This window comes from Cervus elaphus, chromosome 5 (genome assembly GCF_910594005.1).
Source record: "Cervus elaphus chromosome 5, mCerEla1.1, whole genome shotgun sequence".
Classification (NCBI taxonomy): domain Eukaryota; kingdom Metazoa; phylum Chordata; class Mammalia; order Artiodactyla; family Cervidae; genus Cervus; species Cervus elaphus.
In genome coordinates, this window is record NC_057819.1 from 108,049,313 (window position 1) to 108,065,971 (window position 16,659).

The window sequence follows — 16,659 nt, forward strand, 5'->3', positions numbered from 1 at the left end:
CCCAGAAAGTGCCATCAGCTCTGCCTCAGAATCTTAGCCCCTGAGCCTGCCTCCATTTCTTCCACCCAATCTAAGTCAAAGTCATTGCTCTTTGGATTCTTATAATGGTATCTGCTCATCCCCTTCATTCTATTCCTGATATAATGATTTTTTGTGGAGGGGCATAAATGTGTATTTTAAATTTTACAGTAAACAAACATACTTCTTAAGTGAAGATTTCCCTATATTTCCAAGTAAGGTAATGTTGAACATACCTTATAATGAATTTTACTACCTTATAATGAATTTGGCTTCATTTTTTGGTAAATACAGTTGTGAAAATTGAGTCAGACTCTTTCTTTTAAAAATTCCTCCCTTTAACACGCACCCCTTGCTCAAGACAAAATGGAACACTAAGGCATCAACATCCAGGAAGATAACCTGCCTTTGTTTCTTTCTTTTGAAGTTCTAATGTCAAGATAAGGTCTTAAAATAATCTGTTCACAAAAATAAGGCAGCTTTACACTGTAAAAATGTGAGCTATTTGTCAAAGGTTATGTTCTTCTGTCCTCATCTGCTGTGACCACCTGTCAGCATCTTCTTTAAAGATCATTTTTTTCTTCCTAGTGACACCTACACGCGGCTCATTGGCTGTCCAGGTCAGCTTACAGCCCAGATGTAAGCTTACATTGTCAAGCAAGAGCTCCATGGTGGTTTCACATGCCTGCACATGCTGAGCTAGCCCTAGTGTTTTCTGCACATCTCTGCAAATCTTGGAGGGGCAACACTGAAACTCATTACAGTTGTTTTTGTGTTTACCGCAGGCCTCATGGCACCCACCAGGTTGACTGCAGCACTTTTTCAAGGAAGGGATGCTGAGATTAACATGAACACCAAACAGTGGGAGGCAGAGGGGAGGGTTTAATATCCATAACATGGAAAAAGCTTAGATCCATCATTGCACTTATACTGGCAAAGACTGTCCCTGCCTCCCAGGAAGTCCAAGGTAGAATTCAGGTATGAGTCTATTATGTGAATGCCCTTCAAGATGGCCTTCAGGGTGACCCTTCAGTCAGTGGTCTGGGCCTGCTCCTGGCACCTGAAAGTGGCAGTCAGGAGGAGGAGGAAGAGGACATGGACTGGGCTGTGCTGGGCCAACCCCCACGAGCCCTTGTGGGTTCCCTAGGCAGTCTCTCTGGCCGGCTCCGTGGTGGCCCACTCCATGCCCAGACACACACACACCTCCCCAACTCCACCTCCCTCCCCACTCTGGGCTGATGGCTGATTCCAGAACTGGGGCAGGAAGTACACAAGTTGAGTCTGGAGCATCTTGTACCAGAGAGTAAGGCAGTGCTAAAAAAAAAAAAAAAAATTGATGGGGATATGTCAAAGGGCCACAAGAGTCAGTAAGAGAGCTCCCAATTTTAGCAACAAAATAAAATATTATTGGATTATAACCCAAATGTAAAATAAATATCTGTGAGTCCATTATAAATGTGTTGAGTAAATCAATAAATGGGGGGAAAGAAATCAATCTCTCATGCAGGAGAATTCCAAATAATTTATGTTGAAACTTCACCTTAAATGGGGGAAGGGGAGCATCACTTTCACCCAAATGTGGGCAGCACACACTCCAAGAAGGGAAGTGAGAGTAGCTTTCCAGTAGAGAAACCTAACAAATACTGCCTCAGCCAGGTGATCAAGATCAACATCAAGAGCCATAAATCATGCTAATAAAATGTACCCTTGAGATGATCTGTGATGAAAATGGCACTTGACCTCTGTGATCTTGCTTCTGAAAACCCATAGCTCCAGTCTGATCATGAGAAAATATTAGGCAAATTCCAACACAATATACCTGACGAGGACTCCTGGTTTTATAAAGGTCATCAAAAACAAATAAAATCTAAGAAATTGTCACAGCCAAGAGAAGCCTAAGGAGACAAGTATAAATGTGGCATCCTGGATGGGATCCTGGAGCAGAAAATGAAAATTAGGTAAACTAAGGAAATCTGAATAAACAACAGACTTTAGTTAATAATAATATTGGTTCATCAGTCAAGTGTTACAAATGCACCATTCTAATCTAAGACATCAAATCTAACTACAAGGGTGTGGTCACTCACCTAGAGCCAGACATCCTGGAGCGCAAAGTCAAGCGGGCCTTAGGAGGCAGCACTACAAACAAAGCTAGTGGAGGTGATGGAATTCCAGCTGGGCTATTTCAAATCCTAAAAAATGATGCTGTTAAAGTGCTGCACTCAACATGCCAACAAATTTGAAAAACTCAGCAGTGGCCGCAGGACTGAAAAAGTCAGTTTTCATTCCAATCCCAAAGAAAGGCAATGCCAAAGAATGTTCAAACTACCACACAACTGTACTCATCTCACATGCTAGCAGAGTAATGCTCAAAATTCTCCAAGGTAGGCTTCAACAGTACATGAACTGAGAACTTCCAGATGTTCAAACTAGATTTAGAAAAGGCAGAGGAAACAGAGATCAAATTGCCAACATCCATTGGATCATCAAAAAAGCAAGAGAATTCTAGAAAAACATCTACTTCTACTTCATTGACTATGCTAAAGCCTTTGATTGTGTGTGTGGATCACAACAATCTGTGCAAAGTTCTTAAAGAGACGGGAATACCAGGCTACCTTACCTGCCACCTGAGAAATCTGTATGCAGGTCAAGAAGCAACAGTTAAAACTGGATATGGAAGAACAGATCGGTTCCAAATTGGGAAAGCAGTACATCAAGGCTGTATATTGTCACCTTATTTATTTAACTTATATGCAGAATACATCATGAGAAACGCCGGGCTGGATGAGGCACAAGCTGGAATCAAGATTGCTGGGAGAAACATCAATAACCTCAGATATGCAGAGGACACCATCCTTATGGCAGAAAGTGAAGAGGAACTAAAGAGCCTCTTGATGAAAGTGAAAGAGGAGAGTGAAAAAGCTGGCTGAAAACTCAACATTCAAAAAGCTAAGATTATGGCATCTGGTCCCATCACTTCATGGCAAATAGATGGGGAAACAATGGAAACAGTGACAGACTTTCTTTTCTTGGGCTTTAAAATCACTGCAGATGGTGACTGCAGCCATGAAATTAAAAGATGCTTAATTGGAAGAAATTTGTCCTTGGAAGAAAAGCTATGAACAACCTAGACAGAATGTTAAAAAGCAGAGACATTACTTTGCTGACAAAGGTCCATCTAGTCAAAGCTATGGTTTTTCCAGTAGTCATGTACAGATGTAAGAGTTGGACTATAAAGAAATCTGAGTGCCAAAGAACTGATGCTTTTGAATTGTGGTGTTGGAGAAGACTCTTGAGAGTCCCTTAGACTGCAAAAAGATCAACCAGTCCATCCTAAAGGGAAATAGTCCTGAATATTCTTTGGAAGGAGTGATGCTGAAGCTGAAGCTCCAATACTTTGGCCACCTGATGTGAAGAACTGACTCATTGGAAAAGACCCTGATGTTGGGAAAGGCAGAAGGAGAGAGAGACAACAGAAGATGAGATGGTTGGATGGTATCACCAACTCGATGGAAATGAATTTGAGCAAGCTCTGGGAGTTGGTGATGGACAGGGAAGACTGGCGTGCTGCAGTCCATGGGGTTACAAAGAGTCAGACATGACTGAGTGACTGAACTGAACTGAATCTAAGACATCAATAACAGGAGAAATTGTGTACAGGATGGGACATGGGATTTGGGGGAACTCTTGGTACTCTTTTAATTTTTCTATAAATCTAAAACTGCTCTAAAAATAAAATCTATTAATAATTACAGCTCCTGGGACTTCCCTGGTAGTCCAATGGTTAAGACTTTGCTTTCCAATGTAGGAGATGTGGGTTCAATTCCTTGGCAGGGAGCAAAGATCCCATATGCCTCATGGCCAAAACCCCCAAAAAGATAAAACAGAAGCAGTATTGTAACAAATTCAATAAAGATTTTAAAAATGGTCCACATTAAAAAAAAAAAATTACAGCTCTCCAGTGCCCTGTATCTCTCCTCCTTGCCCTCTTCTCATCACGCTTATCAACGTTTGACACGGTACAAGTTGAGCTTAGGTATTTGTTATTGTCTGTTAACTCTCAAGAATCTAAGATCCCTAAGGGTTTTGTCACTTCACTATTATAATCCCAGAACCTCGAGCAATCTGACAAATACAAATACTAGGTGTTCAACAAGTATTTGCTGAATGATAAATTTCTAAATATAATCACTGTTAGTTTTTCCAGTTTTTTTTTCTCTGCCTAAATACACTTAGTATTGTTTAAAATAAACACAAGGTCATAATGGTTTGCTTGTCTGCTACCTTCACCTGATAGCTCCTGATTACTTTTCCTTGCTATTTTTCTTTTACAGCATCATGTTTTAGAAGGTGCTGACGTTTGCAGGCCTAGCATGAAGCAAATGGCAAGTCTTTGGGGCTCCTCTTTCTGTTGGCTCCACCATGCTCATGTGGGCAGGAAGGATGGAGCTGTGCCAGGGCTGCCCTCTGACATCAGATTCGTGGGCACTAGATGCTGCTTGATGGTAAACTGGGCATGTCAGAACCCAAGGATTAAATAGCTTCCAAAATCCACTGGCTTGTCTGCGACCAACCGGAGGGCTGGGGCACATGCCCAGAACTTTTGCCAGCTCAGGAATAGTGGAAAACACTATACATGTATACATTTGGGAGAACTGAAGCCAGGCCTCCCACAATCAGCCTCAGCCCATGCCCAAGGCTGATGGTTACGGCCTCAAGTGCTCTGGACAGCTGAACTCCTGAGGGGGTGGGCATGGGGCTGGTAGACCTGCTCTCCAGGCACCTGGGTGGGGGCTGGGGAAGCTGCCCCACTGGCTGTTTTCCTTGTGGGAAGAGGGCAGCCTGGGCACGCTTCTGGGGAACCCAGTCAGTTGGGGGAGGAAACACTATGGTGTGTGTGGGGGGGCGGGGCGGGAGGGTGACAGGGAGCAAGGGGTATCCTTTCTCTGCACCTAGAGGCCATATGCCACTTGTCCTCCTTCCTGGCAGCAATACTGCGCCACCCAGACTTTGCTAGACATATAAGAGTGCTAAAGATAAAAATACTCAAGGACATATGCCTCTGTGAACTGCTTTGCTAAATGTGTTTTAGGAGTCCTTCAGCTTCCCTCTAAACCACAATTTCACTCTATCCCCACTGGCTCCACTTACAAGAAGAAGAAGGGAGCCTGTTATGGCCTTAAAAACCACCATGAGTATGAGGATTTGCCGATGCAAGTGTGTCCTCAGAGTGTGCCTGCCTGAGCGGCTCCAGTAGGCCAGCATCTGTGTTCGCCTGCATGTGTGTGTACATGCATGGCTGCTAGCATGTGTGTGGACATGTGTGCCCCTATTTGTGCTTGGGTGTCTTGCGTGCTTGCCTTCTTAGGCGTGAGCACCAGTGGGTTTGCCTGGGCACGAGGGTTTGTGTGGGTGTGTACTGGGAATGTACATGGATCGGTGTTCTTCTTCTCACGAGTGGTGTGCCTCTCATGTGAGGGCGTATGTGGGAGTGTGCATGAGTGGATGTGCTCACGTTGTGAGGAGCTGGGCGCTGCATGCCTTCTGTCCGAGTTCATGTTTGTGATGTGCATGTGCAGGGGTCAAGCTCTGAGGAGAAGAGATTAAGCTTGGTCCCCCACACCTGCCCTAGCAGACATTAGCAGGACTGTTTGTTTTTATCTCTCACAGATGAGGTGCCCCTTTCTCCCCCCGACATCTTCATCTGACGTTTCTCCAAACTGTGCCAGTTCCATTCACCTCCCATCCATCTCTTGCTTTCACTAGCTCACCAGTTGGTAGCACTCAGGACCCCTGAGAGGCTCAGGAAGGAAAGCGCCACTGAGTCACCTATTTTTGGTAAAAGCTGCATTCAGTATATCTCATGGAGAGTCTCCATGTGCCTGAGCGACTAAAGGCCTCAAGAAGTCATGAAGTGAAAACACTGAAGTGTCAGTCCCACAGTGGGCTTCCTGGTTTGGAATGATGAGTGCACGCTGGCGATGTGTGCAGCATGCTGTAGGGACGCCTTGTTTTGTGTGGGCAGCTTGCCTTCTTCTCCAGTGACAGTGTAGACGCCTCTACTGTCCGACTGATTGGTACTGTGTGGACACAGACTGGGCCTGTCATAGGCTTGGGAAACACGTCCTGTGCTCTGCATCTGGGGCCTCAGGGAGTCCTGGTCTTGCCCCAAGAAGTGGCTGAGGTCTCACATTTGGCCTCGGGCCTCAGAGCTGGTGGCCAAGTCGCCACACCTTCTCACCCAGCCCTGGTCTGGCCATCAGGGCAGAGGATGCTAAAGCAGCAGGCAGAAGGGAGACCGGCCCTCAACCCAGTCCTCCAGGACTAGAAGCCGAATTTCTGATTCCAGGTACGGTGCTCCGCCCCTCAGTATTTGCCCTGCCAGGCCAGGTGCCCATCCAGTCCACAACTCCAATAAGTCTGGCAGCAAGACCTCAAAACACAGTGGTCCTGCATCTCGACACCCAGTCAGGAGCAGGTAGAGAGCAGATACCTTCCTGCCAGTCCCACTCCTGATCTGACCACTGGTTCCAGGGACTAGGACAGAGTCAGGGAAGCTCCCTGCTCTTCTCACCAGCTTCCACCCCCCCACCCCGGGGTAACACTGAAAGCAAAGTGTGCAAGTAATATACAAATATAGTCTCTTTGTATGTTTAAAAAAAAAAATTGCAGAAGTAGGATAAAACCTGAGACTCTTTCACCCTCCCCGACCCCCAATCTCAGTCTGCGAGCCAGAGGTGACCCCCTACAGTTCAATGTCGCCTTCCAAGTTCACACTGATGGTTTTTTGAAAAACAAAGTAGAATTCTACTCTATTTTCTGTGATTTGACCTTTTTAAAATTTTAATTTAATCAAATCCACGTCAAGCCATCTTGATCAACCCATTATTTGTTATCAGCTGCACTGACCCCAGAGTGTTGAAGTTCCCCTTATTTACTAGATGAATCCCCATTGATAGAAGTGCTGTCTCCAATTTTTCGCTATTTCAGAGTCAGGAATGGTGCAGCAAATACCTTTCCACGAATCTCTGGGTGAGGGCACACGCGGAAAAGATGGATTCCTCCGCCTGGCCCAGAAGAATCAGAGCAGGAGAATAAAAGAAAAGGAAGGAGGGTGAGGTTCTGAGAGGACCCAGGTTCAGAGACCAGAACGCACCCCCGCCCCCAACTCCCCCGGCGCCGCGCGTCTGCCGCCACCCCAGACTGGCCCTGGTGGAGACGCACTCTTTCCTCCCGGGAGTCCCAGCCGTCCGCGTTCCCCAGGTCCGGCGGCCTCTAGCCCCTGCGGCCCCCACCGGCGCAGAGCTGCTTGCGCCTCGGAGAAACCAAAAAAAGCCGGCGCGTGGTGCGCGCGCGAGCAGCGTGGGGCCCTGGCGCTGCCGTTTTTAGCGTGCTTGGAGCCCAGAATACAGACTTAGTCACCCCCAGGAAACGCGGCCATAATATTTTTGGTTGCATAAGCAAACTAAATTAGAAATCTGGAGCACGTTCAAGACCCTTAGATGCCAGCGCTCGGCGAGTGTGGGGGACCAGGGGAGAGACAGATGGGGATTAGGCGAATTGAGCATCCGGAGAATAATTTCCTCTTTTAATTTGGGTTCTACCGACCATGAAAGCAGCATTAGCCGTCCAGTTACATAACCTCACCAGAACCCGGCTGGGGAGAGCAGCAGCCCGCGGACCGGCCTTCCTGCCTCTGCGCCTGCCTGCCTGGAGGAGGTGGGGGCTGTATTCACTGGCTCCTCTGCCAGTTCTCAGAGAACCTAAGTGAGGCGTCCCAGGCCGCACAGTTCGGGACTTGCACTCAGAATTTGAACTGGGTTTGCCTGGAGAGAGCTTTTCCATGTCACTGGACAGAGATGCAGTGTGGTGCCGCCTTCTAAGCGCGGGGGGCGCTGAACACAGCTTGGGAACGTGCAAGATTGCATGGAATAATGGAAAACTGGAATCTACCCATGTTTGACAATAAGGAAAATGGGCAAATGAACCACGTGGAGTGTTCGGTGCTGTGGCATACCCTAGAGGACAACAAAAGACTTGGGGGTGATCCCTATTCAGACATGTTAGAGATGCAGCATTAAGTGAAGAAGAAAGGGTAAGTTGCAGAACAACATGGACAGTGTGGTCTCATTTATATTAAAAGAAAAAGAAAACCACAAATTCCCAGCAAAGCTATCCCTGCATCTACAATGTTCAGAAAAGCAGATGCTATTAAAGGGGCCACGAGGGTGGCCTCATGGGGCTGGTCTCCTTTGAAAAGAGGCAGAGCCTAAAGAGAGGTCAGAGGGAAGTTCATATTTTACTCTATATACTTCTGTACTATTTGAATTTCTCACACCAGAATGTATTGTGTGTGCTTGTGTCATTTAGAAGCAAATCCTCAGAGACATAAAGGCTGGGAGCAGCCTTGCAGATGGAGTTTGGACTCCACCTCCAGCTACCTTCTGAGAAAGCAAGAAGGAAGGTCTGAATGTACTCAAAGTTAGAGGAGAGAGTCTTAAAGAGATGTGGCCTAGCACTTTGTTATCTGAACAGGGAAACTGAAGTTCAGGACTTGACAAGGACTGACCCCACCATTTCCCAGCAGCTGACAGCAGGCTCTGGGTTGCTAGCCTGTTGGCTCTTCCACCACCAGCTGCTCTGCCTTGCCAATTCTCAAATAGCTGGGGTCACGGTGGGGCAGGAGAAGGAAGCAGGAAAGAAAGAACCAAGTGCCCATAGGGCAGATTAGGCGGGGAGCAATTTCCATCCACCCAACCATCCATCCAACAAATGTGTTGAGGGTGATGGAGGATTTAAAGCATGTCTGCAAATTCTTCAAAACTCTTCTCTTTAGAAAGTGGATCCCTGTCTCTTCCCCTTGATTCTAGGCTTTCCTCAGTGACTCACTTATAGCCCCTAGAATATAGTGGAAGTGACACTTCCTGATTCCAAGACTGGATCAGAAAAGGTCACACAGCTTTCTTCTGGCTCTCTCAGGATGCTTGCTCTGGGGAATTAAGCTATGTAAGATGTTGACTGGGCTTCCCTTGTGGTTCAGATGGTAAAGAATCTGCCTGCAATGCAGGAGACACCCGGGTTCAATCCCTGGGTCGGGAAGATCCCCTGGAGAAGGGAATGGCTACCCACTCCAGTATTCTTGCCTGGAGAATCCCATGGACAGAGCCTGGCAGACTATAGTCCATAGTGTTGCAGAGTCGCACATAACTGAGTGACTACACCCCAAGATGTTGACTTTGACTACCCAGAGACTTCCATGCTGGAGAAGCTACATTGTAGCATTTTAATCAAAATCCCATCAAGCCCCCAGCCAACTGCCAGCATCAGCTGCAGCCATGAGCATACACTATCTTTTGCATCCAGCCCGGTAGAACCTCCAAGTGAGAACTACTTGGCTGAGACCTTCCCAAATTCCAGATCCAAAAAATCATGAGCAAAATAAGTCACTAAATTGTGGGGTGACTTGTTACGAAGTGATAGGATGTGAAAAGGGGGGTTACTCTGTACACAGAGGAGTAGAATGATGAATAAGCATGGTCTCTGCCCCCAACATAATAGCAATTTAATGGCAAAGCTGAACACACAGGCAGATAATTACAAAATAATGTGGTAAGCACACCGGTGGAGTCATGCGCTGGTAATATGGGAACAGAGCAGGAGTCTGTAATCTAGGCTGGGTGGGGTCTGAAAAGTTTTCCTGGAGGAGGTGACATTGACCTGGCTCTGAAAAGTGAGTAAGGGTTGTCTGGGTGAGGGATGAGGTAAGAAAGGAAAGGCAGTCCCGGCAGAAGTAAGCACGAGTGAGCCCCAGAGGTGAGAAACGGAATAAAGTCAGCCAGCAAGGAAGCCCCTTATGAAATAGGAGACAGGGAGGGAACAAGATGAGGCTGGGTAGGTGGCAGGGACCCCAGATCATGGGAGCCTGGAAGGACAGGAGAGCAACTGGGAGGTGAAGGCAGGAGGTGGAGCCTCTGGGGGCAGCAGGCAGGAGGATGGAGAAGAGGAGAGTGAGCAGGGAAGTGGAGATAGACCGGTGAGGAACAGGAAAGAGAACATGAGGATCTCAAAGCTAGAAAAGGCTAGGGTGCATGAGATGTAAGAAATATTTGGGAAATAAATTGTCAGGCCTGGGTGCCTGGCTGGGAGTGTCAGGGCCAGCTCCTGGGTTTCTGTCTTGGGGACCCAGTGGGCAGTTGGCACCAGCAGCTGGGAGAGCCCTGGAGGAGAAGTGAGTGTGATATGGCCTTTTTGCTGCATTTTGGCAGGTCCAAGGTGGGATGTTCAACAACTCATTAGATGTTTAATCCAAAATTGGGGGGAGAGACTTGGGGAGGTTTGGTGACCACAGACTCTCTCTCCATAAAGTGGAGAATGAGTGAGTGAATGATGAATGAGTGAATGAATAAATGTGTACCAGGAGGAAAGTGAGTGCAGTGGGTTAGATGAGGTATTGAGAGGGTGTGGGACTGGCCCTGAGTACTGACTTTACTGCTGAAACTGCCTGAGGGGGTATATAGGTGGGAGCCAGATGTGATCCTGGTCGAGCCCACTCCCTTTCTGACTTCCCAGGTGGCACTAGTGGTAAATAACCCACCTGCCTATGCAGGAGACATAAGAGGTGCAGGTTTGATCCCTAGGTTGGGATCCGCTGGAGGAGGGCATGGCAATCCACTCTAGTATTCTTGCCTGGAGAATCCCATGGACAGAGGAGCCTGGAGGGCTGCAGTCCATAGGGTGGCACAGAGTTGGACGTGACTGAAGCAACTTAACAGCAGCAGATATGCTAACCAACGGCCTGGTGATCCGTGGTCAAATTTCCTGGAATGTGGCCCCGTGGGTAGGCCACAAGAAAAGACAAGGAAGAAAATACAGAAGTCCAAGGAGCCAGGAGACTCAGAACCAAGAAGCATATTAATGTAGCAACTGTTGTGTCCCTGGTACTGTGTTCCATGTATATTATTCAATTTAATCCTTAAGTCAATCCATTTATGGATTCAACAAATATTTGTTGAGTACCTGCTATGTGCCAGGCACTGGACTAATTGCTGGGTATGTACTAGTGAATAAAACACTGTCCCAGCCCTCATGGAGCTTAGGGTATATACAGGGGAGGTTATTATTCCCATTTGACAAAGCTCAGAGAGATCCAAGGTCACACAGCTGGTGAGAGGTGGGCTGTCTGGCTCCATGTCTGGAATGCTTCAGCCACCAAGAAATGGCACCTGGCAGGGGATGGAGCAGGGCTAAGGCTTGAGACTGTCTGTCTGCCCAGCCCACAGCCAGGGCCCTGTTGTCTCTCCCCCCTAGGCCACCTGCTTCACTTCCTGTCAGCTCATGGCTGTAGGACTTGGGCTCTCTTCTCGCAGCTCCTAGAATGGGAAGGACCCAGCAGGTGGACAGGTTTCATGCTCTCATCTTTCAAGTGAGGAAAGTGAGGCATAGGGAGAGGTTGTAAGGTCACCCTGCAAATTGGTGACAGAGCTGGGATTAAAACCTGGATCTCAAGCCCCCCACCACCGTGACTTCCCAGGCTAAGAGCAGAACCTAATCTCCCTCTCTGACACCCAGCACATGCCCAGCATGCACCCAACACGCACACACACATACTGCCACAGTCCTTTCCCCAGGTCACCTGTCTTCAGTTGAAGGTACCACTCTGGATTCCCACAGCTAGATTATGTGTCCACTCATACCTATGCACTAAATGGGGAGGGATGTAAATGGCTCTAAGGAGCTAAGATTAATGGGAGTCTCAGGCCCAGAGAAGTTAATACACTGGGAAGGGATGGGAACTGTGGCAAGCTGGCAGGTTGTGCCTATCTGAAAATGTGGCCATCCTCAGCTCCAGCCAGACACTGCACATGCCCAGATGCTTGCTGAGAGGAACCAGAAGTCTTGGTTTTATGACATCGCCTGATTTATACATGAGTAATAGAATTACAGGGCTTCCCTGGTGGCTCAGTGGTAAAGAATCCACCTGCCAATGCAGGGAACGCAGGTTTGATCCTGAGGTTGGGAAGATCCCCTGGAGAAGGAAGTAGAATCCACTCCAGTATTCTTGCCTGGGCGATCCCATGGACAGAGGAGCCTGGTGGGCTACAGTCCATGGGGTCACAAAAGAGTTGGAGCACGACTGAGCAACTAAACCGCAACAACTATATTAGGCTTATACATTTTTTCCAGCTTTGGCAAATGGTGGTTTTGTTTTTTTGTTTTTGTTTTTTTGGCTTCAAAGAAATAGGTATGGAAGTATGGCTTGCAATGAGAAACTTCCCTTTGACCCTCAGAGACCCTGCCTGGCAGGCCCCAATCTACGAAGACTGAGAAGTTTGTCCATGAAATCTAAGGAGCCCTCCAGGTCTGAAGAACCTGAACCATGTCTGGTGGCTTTTGTCATAAACCCAGGTGGCTCTCAATCTTGTCAGTACACTGGAATCATGGGGGAGCTTTGCTAATCCTGCTGCGCAGGTTGTACCCAGCATCCTCGGAGAGGGCCCAGGCACCAGCTTTTTGAAAAGCTCCTCAGGTCATCCTCAGGCACACCAGGCAGCCCCGGCATCATGGGTAGCTTGTTAGAAATGCAACATCTCAAGCTCCACCCTAGACCAACTGACTCAGCACCTCTGAGCTGGGGCCTAGCAATTTGTGGTTTAACCTACCCTCCAGGTGATCCTGATTCTCAATAAACTTTGAGGCTCATCATTTAAGACTGAGGTGAGAGGTATAGGTGGTGGCTGCCTGTAACTTGACATCTGAAAACAGGCAGCTTAACAAGACACCTTCAATGTAAAGATGCTTTTTAAAAAATTTACTCTGGTTTATTAACCCCAAGGGTCAGGGGACACTACAGGTTGGAAACCTTGGAAACCTTCCCCACCCTGACCTCGAAATTGTTAAACACCTTTCCTTTACAGTCAGGCCAGAAGCCCTCCTCATTCCTGAAATTCCCCAACACAAGGCTGGCACATAATAGGTATGCACCTAAGTGTCAGTTTCTTTCCTTTCTGTTTCCTCTTAGAATTTATAAGCAGTGGCTTTACATACGTCCTACTGCTGTTTTGATTTGTATTGAAGTTAGTCACATTACCAGAGTGTTTTGTGTGGCCAGCCAGGAATTATGAAATACTGGGTCTCATCCAGTAGGGGCTGCTTGTCTTTAAGACTTTTGCTGATGCAGAGAGCTCTGCAGAGAAGTGGAGTTGAGGGCAAGACACATTGATGGTCTTATATCTCTACAAAAAGACCTATCCTATTTCTTTGATTCTATGACTCAAGAGATTTACCAAGAGCTCTTCTGGGGCAAAAAAAAAAAAAAAAAACCACAAAACACACAGGCACGTTATGTGTATATATTAGTTATAAAATGCATTTATATTTTAGAAAAGTGAAAAATTCATATCTCAGAGGCAATGAAATAAGATTTTCCTGTGAATAATGGTTGGAAGGAAATATGTGGAAATACAACAGATGTTGGTTACAGATTATCTTTTGGTCTTTCGGGGTTCTTGTCATGGTTATTAACATGGGGGTTGTGTAATGATTACAAAATAAAATTTACAAAGAAAAAGAAATCCCACTAACCACAGTCTCCTCGGAAAAATATGACAGCAAAAAGCTTTTGGGAAATCTGCTGTAACATGGTCCTAGTTCTTAGGGCTTGAATTTTATCCCCGTGCAACCTCATAAATTATCCTTCGGGCCTCAATTTCTTCCCTTGCAATGGGAATCATGGTTTTGTTCATGGCTGGTTAGAGAATCAAATGCAGGGATTACTGAAGGAAGAGCAGATACAAATCCTTATATACTTAGTGTGGGGAGGGGGTGTTTCTGGGACACCTTCCCCAAGAATCCCAAGCCCAGCCTTGCAGTGGACGTCCTCTCTGCAAATGTAGGTAACAGTTCATATTCTACTTCCATAGAGGCCCCCACCTTATTTGCTGGCAAAATTCAATGCCTTGGACTGTCGCCAAAATCTCAGATCCACCGGAGCCTGAAAATCCATTGTGTTGAGACGACACACAGATGCCTGGTATGATCCAGGGACAGTCAAATGGCCTGTGATTCCCTCACTGTGGTCTCTTTTTTTGGAGGAAAGGCCCTGATAAAATACAAAGGTGCTATTTTAGCAAGATTAATGCTGAGATTTAGAACATGGATTGTAACCTACAGATGGGCTTTTTTGGCCTTCAAGGGGTTTTTAAACGTTTGCATTTCCCACAAGACAGTCATAACCCCTTTCATTCCTGTGGTTGCTGCTTGGGGTGTGCTGGAGCTGGGTGTGGCAGTCCTGATGGGGTCACCTGGGCCCCAGGGCATTGGGGAACTTCCAGAGAGCCGGACACTAGAGCATCATCAGCCTTGGGCTTTCTGCTGCAGCCTGTGCTCAAGAATGTGAGTAGTAGGAAGGGCTTCTCACCCAGATTATAAAAGTTTTACAACTTCGAGGTCAAAGTGGGGAGGTTCAATCCAATAAGGGAGAAAAGCCAGCCTGTGGTTCTTCCACTCACTCAGCAGGAGCCCCCTCAGTGCTCAGGAGCCAGTTACCACATTGAATTCCCCCAACAGTGCAAGAGGTGTTGTCCTCATTTACAGATGGCTAAACTGAGACTGGGAGAGGCCAAGTCCCCCTGGTGCCTCTCCCCTTCAGGAAAGCAATACCTCCCTCTCTCCCTTCTGTTCCCCAAGGCTGGCAGGCCCAGGGAGGAGGTTAAGACGACTGCGGTAGGAGTTCTCCTCTGTGCCTTGATTGTTCTGCCCTCTCTGCTTGGGATGGGGGTCTCCAGGGCCCTGTGGCCAGATCTCTCAGCCTAAGCAAACCCTCCCAGTAGAGGTGGGGCTGGGAAAACTTATCAACTTGTCTGGGCATGGGAAAGGGAATGGCTAACCTCACCTCTGACTTGTCCTCCAGGCCCAGAGACTGTAAATAGTGAGTTCTTTTTTTTTTTTTTTTAAAGATCTTTTCAAAAATTTATTTTACTTTTGGCTGTGCTGGGTCTTTGTTGCTGTGTGGGCTTTTCTTTCCTTGCGGCAGGTGGGAGCTACTCTCTAGTTATGGTGCGCAGGCTTCTCATTGCCGTGGCTTCTCGTTGCAGAGCACTGGGCTCTAGGGCCTGAGGGCTTCAGTAGTTGCAGCGTGTGGACTCAATAGTTGCAATTCCCGGGCTCTAGAGCGCAGGCTTGATAGTTGTGGCATAGGGGCTTAGTTGCTCCATGGTATGTGGGATCTTCCTGGGCCAGGGATCAAACTCGTGTCTCCTGCATTGGCAGGCAGATTTTTTTTTACCACTGAGCCACCAGGCAAGCCCCTGGTATGTTCTTAATAGGATTGCAAGAAACACTTGTGTTTACTAGGGCAGCTCTTCTTATGTAACATATCTTATAGCGTTCAGAAAACATGGCAAAAGCGTAAAACGTCCCCCACGATGCAACCAGCTAAAGATGACTATTCTGAGGTATCTTGAGGTATTTGGAAGTATCTTTTCTTTCTGTCCAAAGTGATATTAAACATTCTTCTACAGGGGCAGGGATAACAGGTATTTAGTTGTTTGGAGTTTTTTATCCACTTCATTTTTTGTGGGGGGGTGCTTTTTGGGAAACTTTATTTTTTTTTAAATCTTTCCTATGAGCACAGAGAATACATAGCACAGTCTTCAGGAAATACTTGTTCGATGAAAGAAGACAAGCAGAGCCAGGTAATGGTTGGAGCCAGAATGCTGACTGACTTTGACGCGCCTAGCACAGGGCTGAGAGTCCCATCATCATTCACCATCCAACACTTTTTGGCATCCCTGCTGTGTGTTCAGCCCTCATCCAACCTCACTGATGTTTGTTGACCTTTAATGTGAGAGATGCATGTGGGGAGGAAGAGTCCCAACCCAGTGATCCTGTAGTCAGCCAGGGTCTCAGCCTTCCCCCCACAATTACCAGCAGAATAAAACCCCAGGACTAAAGTCCCTTTGAACACCCTGAAGGGTTGTTAAGAAAGAAGGAGACAGTGCTAGAGGAGTCAATATTCAAAGAAAGCAGGAGGGGGGAAGCTGGACAAAGGAAGGCTGTCAGCTATCAGAACAGAGGCAAAGGTCACAGAGTTTCTCTTCCTGGAGACTTCCAAGTAGGTGGTATCTCTGTGGACTGGGTCAGTGGCCACCCACCCCAGGGCAGGCGGAGGGACCAGGGACTTCAGGAGACCTTCAAGAAAGCAAGGATGCCAGGACAGACAGGCAGAGGAAGGTGTTGTGGGACTTAGGGGGGGACAATGATTTTTCTCACCAGGTGGAGTGGGCTGTAGACGCTGGCAGGGAGGCACAAGCTTTGTGGTTCTCTGTTGGCTCAAGGTCCTTTTAGATCTGGGAGCATGTGGGAGGCTCAGGACAGAGCTGGCCCACTCTACAAAGGTACTTAAGGATTCTTCCTGGAAAACCAACAGGAGGAAGCTAACAATGCCAGGCTCCTGGCCCATGCCATTGGCCCTGGCCAGTGGAGAGGCTTCAGGGTAAGGCTTTGAACCCCTGGGTTTGAATCCACACTCTGCCACTTTCAAGCTGGGTGACAGTAGGCAGGAAAGAGATTAGCTCTCTGAGTTTTACTGTCTTCCACTGTGACATGGGGATTAGAAAGACCCACCAAAAACCTAGTTCCTCT

At 47.4% G+C, this 16,659-nt stretch overlaps 1 pseudogene; it reads right to left on the reverse strand.

The window, feature by feature from the left end:
* Positions 1-581: 581 nt before the first annotated feature.
* LOC122693228 lies at positions 582-6,157 on the reverse strand (annotated as a pseudogene).
* Between the last annotated feature and the right edge of the window lie 10,502 nt (positions 6,158-16,659).